Source organism: Lepidothrix coronata, unplaced genomic scaffold (assembly GCF_001604755.1).
Source record: "Lepidothrix coronata isolate B3197 unplaced genomic scaffold, Lepidothrix_coronata-1.0 Scaffold47, whole genome shotgun sequence".
NCBI lineage: Eukaryota > Metazoa > Chordata > Aves > Passeriformes > Pipridae > Lepidothrix > Lepidothrix coronata.
Genome location: NW_016690227.1, coordinates 1,168,714 through 1,177,134, shown reverse-complemented (window position 1 = coordinate 1,177,134; position 8,421 = coordinate 1,168,714). Strand labels below are relative to the sequence as shown.

The window sequence follows — 8,421 nt, the reverse complement described above, 5'->3', positions numbered from 1 at the left end:
ATTGTTAGTGCTGGAATGGACCTCTGGAGATCATCGAGTCCAACGCCCCTGCCAAAGCAGTCACCTAGAGCAAGTTACACAGGAACGTGCCCAGGTGGGTTTTGAATGTCTCCAGAGAGGGAGACTCCACAATCTCCCTGGACAGCCTGTTCCAGAGCTCTGCCACCCTCAACATAAAGAAGCTCCTCCTCATGTTGAAGTGGAACTTCTTGTGTTTTAATTTATGGCCATTGCTTCTCATCCTGTCACTGGGCACCACCAAAAAGAGTGGTGCCATCCTCTTGGCACCCCCCTTTGAGATATTTATACGCATTGATGAGATCAAATGCTGGTGCCCAGCCCGGCTGCATCCTGTCCTGGAGCGTGTCTGGGCATCCTGCTGCCGAACAGCCTCCCAGCAGTGCACATCAGAGGGCGCCCCGCACGGACCGGCCTTAAACGTGCGGCTCTGGGGCTTTTCCTCGGTTTGGTTTCCTTTGTTTTGTGGCGGCACCCTGGGCCTTGTCTCTTGTGAAACTGCTGTAAAACGGCTCTAAGTGTAGGCAGGTTGCCCCCGGCGGGGCGATTGCTGCACATGGCAGCGCTGGCGCATGGCTGGCAGTGGGGTGCCCGTCCCTTCCCTTCCCCTGCCCCGCCAAGGGGAACATGTCTCCGGTTTGTGACCGAGAGGGTTTCCCCTCCCGGCAGTCTGGCAGCCGCTGCCCCAGAAGACCTGGCTCTGGGGTGTCCCAAATTGTCCCGCTCGCTTCCTCAGTGGGACCCGTGAGACACCTTCGCTGTGTGGACATTCTCGTCAGCGAAACTGCCCGGCCACGAACCGGCAGGGCGGTATCTGCCGGCGGTCTTGGCTCGCTCTGTCCCTCGCATCGTTGGATTTTACACTTGAGGCTCTGTGAGTAAGTGAAAAGTCCCATGTTCCTACCATCCCGCTGCATGTGAAATGCCGCTGAATGAGCTCACAGGTTTCCTGGTTTTCGCTTGTTGAGAAAGAACGGCTGATAAAGCTGACGAACACAGCGCTGCACGTGGTTAATGGTTAACGAAAGAGTGCAGAGTGAGCACAGCAGAAGTGAAGACCAGATTAGTCACTGGAAAATCCTTATAAATTTCTTGAGGTTAAAATTCCTTAGCCACTTCTGGTAACGTCTTCCTCACAGGGTGGGAGACTATAAGAGAACCACAGAAAATACCTGCTTCCAAGGTACCTGGAAAAGGAGTGAAATCTCTTAACAGGTAAGGATAAATTCGGTAATGTCTGAAAGTCAAGTTGCCTCTGCACTTTCACCAAATAATCTGATCCAACAAGTCCACATAATGTGTTAAGTATTAAGCTAGTCAGCATTTAGAAGTGCAGCATAATATGCTAGATGTAAATCTATTTTAATTGACATGTGCTTTGAGCCAATTTTGTTAAAACTTTGTGAATTCTTGACTATATTTTGAGATCAAAACTCTGCAATTCACAACATTTTTAAGGGAATCTCTTCTTAACTGCTTCTAAAAATTGACTTGAGGTCACTACTGGTAAAGTGAAGAAGCCTGAACGGATGGCAGTAGCTCTAAGTGATGGTATATTGGGCAGTCTTGGAGCTGAATCCCAGCTGACAAGGTAATTTTATTAACCTTTTCAAACTTGGTCAGAAAAAAAGTTATTATTTGTTTGAAAATTTAGTTCTCCTCGTCCTGTAGCTTTATTTCATTGTAACAGTGTCACATTAGACTTGTCCTCTTGTAGAGATCCTGTTTATGACACAGGGACTGGAGCCATCCCCATAAATTGACACTACAATTTTACGTGGGGCTAAATGTGAAACAGCAAAAATTACTTCAACGCTGGTAGGGTTCAGAGAGCAAGAAGATAATGAAATTGGAACTACCATTCATAAATATAAAATTGGAAAAGGAAAGGTGGAATAAAATGACAGTTTTTACCAATTACCATTTACATTACAGAAATTTTCTGTTATGTCAATGGTAAATTAAAGGGGAAAAAAAAGATATTCTAACGAAAGTGTGATGAAAAACAAGTTTCCAGTATAGCTGTGATACATGCTGAAAGGTTTCCTTGGGTGCGTGACCCTTGACGGAAGAGCATTCTGGCATTCAAAGTGTGGATCCCCCACCAGTGCATCTCCAATTCCAGTGAGGAAACTGGAATTTCTTGCAATTTTGTATGAATAGGGGATTTACTGAGACTAAGGGTGTGGACTGTGGATTTTTAATTATACAGCTATGTCCTTGCTGCACACATAGTGGGGTAAAACTGTTGCTTCACTGGTAAAACGGAGACTGTCACCTCTCCTGTGTGTCTTGTACTGTGAAGACAGTAGAATGAATTACCAGGACTCGCGTAGGTAGAAGTTTCATGTATTCACCTGTTTAGAAGATATTATGGAAGTTCTGATAACAAAGAGGTTGCTGAAACATCATATTTGAGAGTAAGGAGATGGGACAGGGCAGTTTTCAAAGGTGGCTGCAAGCTGGCACATCATTCACAAGATTATAATCTTGTGAAAGTGCGGAAAACTTGAGATATATTTTGCCTTGCCCCATTGCCAATCAGCTGGCTTCTGCTGAGCACATGGGAAGTGTGCAGAGCCAAGACAAGCTGGTGAGGGGATGGGTAATGGTGGCTCAGATGGTGTGTTGTTACACTGTAATGAAAAGAAAATTGCTAAAGGTTGTTTAAAGCTGTCCAAGAGTTTCTTTGAATGGTCAGTTGGTACGTATCCATGGGAAATTTCTGTGTTGCTTCAGCCATCCCTTTAGTGTATGTTTCTTACTCTGTTCCTTCCATTATACATTAAAAAGTGGTCACTTCATTCTTCTTATGTATTTTTCAATCAGAGATAATACGTTGTGTAATCAGCAAAATATATGGCCAACAGTATTTCATAATTCCATCACTGGTAAGTGAAAAAAAAATTAGTCCAACCTGTACAAAAAACCTTAACGTACTTCCAGCATATCCTAATCACAATCCTGTTATTCATCTCAACTAATTCTGTTGCCTCTGCATATATGCAGTCCTCCAGTGTTCCTCTGTCCCTATCTAGCTAATGTTCGTGCTGCTTACATATTTTATCTCCTGGCAAAGATATATTACCTGTAGCGAACATTTGGAATGCAGCAACTGTCTCGTTGTACATTTTTCACCGTCTTTCTTGATCCTGTGTAGATTGTATCTTCATCTATTCAAAACCAAATAACTAAACAGGAGAAGAAATATTATGGTAAGTAGTCATTACTTGAAAGGTAAATTCAGATTTTAGTACTGGGTTCTTAGAGAGCTGTCAAGAGCATTGTACACTTAAAAGATTGTTCTTACAGTTTACTATTAAATAATAACATTTTTCTCCCATCTTGTCTTTGAAAGGAATATTTGGTTTGAAAATTCAGGGAAAGTTTGTTAAGCTTTGTCAAGATATAGTAGAAATTAGTTTTATCTTTCCTGGTTGTATGTTTTCAAAGGAATTAGATGGTTTCTAGGGAGTCAAATGTAGTTTAATGCTGCTATTCTTGTATTATGTCAGATGTATTACTTTATTCCTAAGTTTATTCTTTACAATTTCAAAGGCAGACAGTGAGAGAGATTTTGTCTCTAAGAAGATGACTGATGTGAGGATTAATGGCACCACATGATATTTTTTTCATTGATTCTTTATCAGTGAAATGCCATGCTATAAGTCTCAGTGTAGGAACATGGGATGATTTGAAGGCAAAGATGTGATGCCAGTGCTGTGTAACCTATCAAACAGTCCCTATAGAGGATGTTATCTCCCCCCTGTTACATACAGCCTATCTCTACAAGCCTGGATATGAAGTAGAGAAGTTAGGAAGATTCTGAAGTGATTTGAACAAAGATAACATGGAGAGGTTTCTGTCACTGAAAGGAGGATAAGGAGAGAGGACATGGGACTCTTCTGATCTTAACACTGGAGACAATGGAAGCCATAATAACAGCAACTGTGCATTTCAGTAGAAGCTGCAATAATAATAACCCTAAGCCAGCGTTATTATTAGCATTTCAGAGTTTCAAGCCAATGGTGCCAGACTTAGGTTTGTGACATTCCTTATGCTTCAGAAAATTCTTTTTTTTTTTGTATACCAAGTACCATCTGACTGCTAAGGTTACATCAATCTCTGGTGTCAGCGTTACTGTCATATAATTTGGAGTTCAAGGACTAGAGCAGCATGTTGAAATACATACAAGGAAGCTGCAAAAAGGAAGGGAATAACCTCTTCCTGCTTAGTGGATGGGATGTAAATAACAGAGGGGAAATGTAAATAAATCTGGGGGAAAAAGAGATCCTAGAAAAAAAATGCACTGGAGTGTATTGTTTAGGAAGGCTATAAATTCAGCATCAGAGTAATGCTACTGTTAAGTTGCTTATAACACTCCCCTCTGTTTTGACGTCATTTGTACTCAGTTGTGCTGTTGACAAATTGTTTCATTTGAATGAAAAAGACTTCACAGTTTTAGATTTTTTCTCTGACACATGACAGTGCAGGTACAGTTAACATGATGTAACATAAAAAGAAACAAGCATCATTACTGTGACTACTTAGTCATGTAAAAAAGCAAGATGGGAAATTACAGAGATACTGCATATGGTGCTTTCTGCTTTTAAAAACAATCTGAGCTCATAAAATTAGAAAGCATCCAGCTAATTGTAGAACCAGGTATATAAATTTCAAGGCGCATATACATTTCCAGATACATGGGACACTCTGAAGGCTGCTGAAATGCCAGCGTGCTGGGGAGATGGCTGGCAGACACCTTTTCAGCTCAGACAATACCCTAAACAAAATGGTCTTTCAGTGGGGCTGATATTGTCCCTTTCTGTGCTGTTTCTTTAAAGGGAGGGAGAGAGAATGAATGCAAAGGATTTAGGAGGAGGTGACATTTCTTTAATGGCATCCTGTAGATGCATTATCTCACGGAGACCTTGTTCTTTGTATCTCACTCTGATTAGCACATGTCTGTGCAGTTTTGAAATGCTTGGACAGTTTCCCTGAAGAAATACATGTGCCTTCCAGCAGCTTTAAATTGCTCTTGATATGTTTGATATCCTTATACATCTGCAGACCCGTCAGAATCTTGCTGAGTTTTTGACTGTAATTCTTCCTGTGGTAATTATATTTTCTGCAGTTTTAACCACACATTATGTGAAAAAGTGTTTCCTTCTGTCTGTTTTTAATCTGCTCTCTTTAATTTCCCTAAGTAATTTCTCTTGGGCTTTTAAAATTTGAAAAACAGAAAGAAGTTCTTTATCTTCTCCCTTTACTCTTTCATTCCCTTATCCTTTCCTTGGTTTCCCTCATGTTGTTCTGTTTTCAAAGCTATCCAGGTCCACTCATTTGAATCTTCCCTAGAGGAGGGCATAAGTGTCTTTGAAGAAAAATCTTCTCTTACACTTCAGGACGGCAGTGAAGCCTCTTTGAAAGTGAAAATCTGAGAGAATATTGAATATTCCAGAACTGTTCCAACAATTGATCGAAAGTCCCTAGAATATTTTTCATATAACTCACTGACTTGTTCTTACTTGATTCAAACTTCTTGCTATTTTTGATCATACTACTTACTAAACAGAGGTTTTCATTCAACAGTGCCACCAAGATTGCTTAGACTAAGTCCATTAGTTTGACCCTTAAGATATTTTCCCCCCTTTGTGTGCTGTTACTTCAGAATTAATGTTACTGAGCTTCCTGCAACTCTGTACTGACTATTCAAGATGTGACATTCCTAGCTCTCCTCCCCAGTTCCTATGGCTGCATCTTTAATAGGAAAAGAAAAAGAGGGGGGAGTGGGATGGGGTGGTGGGATGATACTCTTTCACTGCAAGCTTTCATATCTTACTAACAAATATAAAAGCCCCCAGGTATTGCGACTTTCATATATTTTAGGCAGTTGAGGAAGAGAAGTCTAAGAGACCTCCTTGGCAGGAACTGTGATTGAGATGGGTCATAGAAAGAATGGACCAGGGGGAATATTCACTGTAGTGATGGGTAGTGACAGGTCTGAGATGGGAGATGATGCATAAGCCTGTACTATAACAAGATAAACTAACATCTAAGAGAATTTGTGGGAGAGAAAGAGAAATATTGTGTGTATTTTCTTTAAAGGACAGGCCGAGGAGCTGGCTCTCAGAGATGACTTAGAGGGGATCTCATCAATGTCTGTAAGTATCTGAAGGGAGGGTTTCAAGAGGATGGAGCTCTTCTTCATGGTGCTGAGCAATAGAATAGGAGGCAACAGGCAGAAACTGAAGCACAGGAAGTTCCACCTGAACATGAGGAAGAATTTCTTTACTGTGTGCGTGACTCTACCCTGGAACAGATTGCTCAGACAGGCTCTGGAGTCTTTCTCACTGGAGATATTCAAGAACTGACGGACACAATCCTGTGCCACATGCTGTAGGACAGCCCTGCTTGAGCAGGGAGGCTGGACCAGATGACTCACTGTGGTCCTGTCTAACCAGACCCATTCTGTGATTCTGTGGTCTGTTGCCCATGGTTACTGACACATACTGAAGATGTTTTGTAAGATGATAATATTTTCTACTCAAGTATAAAAGACCAGTTAATTTTACAGAATTTGCATAGCAAGTGGAAACGCCCAGGGAACAGAAAACCTGATCTTTGGAAGGAAAGAAACGATGACTAGAGAATATCTTTTTGAAACTTCTGTCATGAAAAGTAGAAAGTAGGAAGGTGTTACAGATGTTTTCATATTAAATAGTAAAAGGTTAATAATTAAAAGCACCTCTAGTGGTGATCTTAATCTATGAGGAAGACTCCTTCATATCACTAAGTTTCCAAAATAATGTGTAAATAAAATTTAGTATTACAATGTAGAATCAGAGAAAATACTTGATTGTGAGTGCTTGGAAACCTCTGTATGATTGTACTTAACACTATTTAATAAAGAGTAACAATGATAAAGTGTTGTATACGGTCAAACTTTATAACAAATGGAGATATGGAATTATCATTGCCCAGAAATATAAGTTCTGAGACAAAATATTTTTTTTGTTTACATTTACCTTAATTAAGCTGATTAATTCAAACTAACCAATTAAGTAATAGAAAGCACTGATGAATAATAATAGCATAAGCATAGCTTTAAGGAATTGTCTTACTCAAATAGAAAACAGCTCACAACCCAAGTGGAGTGCCAGTACAGGCATCCCTAGGCAGTCACCAGCTTAGCAGCAGGGTCATGCTGCAGTTCTGAGTGGTTTCACCACTGGCTCTGTGGCCTGAGTCAGCAGAAAAAGCAGCAACCTCTAACTGGATGCACGTTATACATACTCCCATGGTTTTCCTTTTTTAATACTTTTTTAGCATTTTAATCTTTTTTCTTATGGCATAAACTTCTGTTTCTTCAGTATTCTTTTTCCTCCAAGGAAATTTATATCTAATGTTGGCATCCATCCTTAGAATCCTTCTTTTTATCATATCCTAGAGTTTATTTAATTATTTAGTCATACCTTCCTTTTTTGTTGAGGCTGATGACATACAGCCTTTATTCAGGTAGCTGTGTAAATTCATGCTTATATTTGTTAAGCTTCTGTTACAAGATCTTTCCAGACTCTACAAAGTCCTTCATTTGCTAATTGCTAACATGACAGGTGCCTCACACACTCTCTCTCCTGTTTTCTGTTGCCTTGTACATGCCAGAATTTTTTTCCTTGGCACTGCTCACTGAGGCGACGACTTGTCTCCTCATTTGTCTGCCTTGCCAGCTTTTAAATGGGCCCATATTGTGCCATTATCTTTAGATACCTGGAGACCAGGTACAAAGGTGTTAATTCCCGAGCAAGTATTGCAGGACCACACTCTGAGGCCTGCCACACCTACCAGGATAGGTGCCTTGTTGTGTTAGGCTACTGAAAATAACATTTATTATAATGAAAAGTTTGAATTCAAAAAGTAAAACCCAGAGTCTTACAAATGTGTTTCGTGCTAATGAAACATAAGGCACAAAAAATAGAATACATTATTATGATTATATGTAAGTGTAAGGATTCTCTGTAGCTGCATCAGCAGCTCAGCTAGTTATAAGGCTGATCTCAAGAATATCTGCCCACGGCACACAACTGTTGTGTGAATTCATGCCCAGGGTTGTTCTTACACCTACCTCTGCCTCCTTCTTTTCAAGGTTATTGATACATATTTCTATTGTACATCGTAATAAGTGTGTTCCTACCTTTAGGTGATTTCCATTCTAGCACTATTTGAGAATCTGAGATGCAAACCTATTGTTTGTCCATTTAATCTTCCTTTTTTAAAAAAAAAATAATTTTTTTTTACCATTACAGTAATTTGTTACGATGTTGAATATTGTTCTGTTCAGCCCAGTAATTAATTGCGTACTAGTCCTTAAATGACTTTAAGATTGAGTGGTGAACTACTCAT

The 8,421-nt window shown here is 40.1% G+C and overlaps 1 protein-coding gene across 7 annotated transcripts in view; it reads left to right on the top strand.

Annotated features, from left to right (window-relative positions):
* Positions 1 to 1,041: 1,041 nt before the first annotated feature.
* The window catches only part of DDC (dopa decarboxylase), a 69,297-nt gene continuing 61,917 nt past the window's right edge, over positions 1,042 to 8,421 (top strand). For 5 of the 7 annotated variants that reach the window (XR_001874794.1, XM_017814945.1, XM_017814943.1 and 2 more), the window contains exon 1: positions 1,042 to 1,233. The gene's annotated coding sequence lies outside the window, so the exon portion shown is untranslated. Of the gene's footprint in view, positions 1,234 to 1,514; positions 1,610 to 8,421 lie in introns of all 7 variants that reach the window. The other 2 variants (XM_017814944.1, XM_017814940.1) reach the window with 1 other exon arrangement.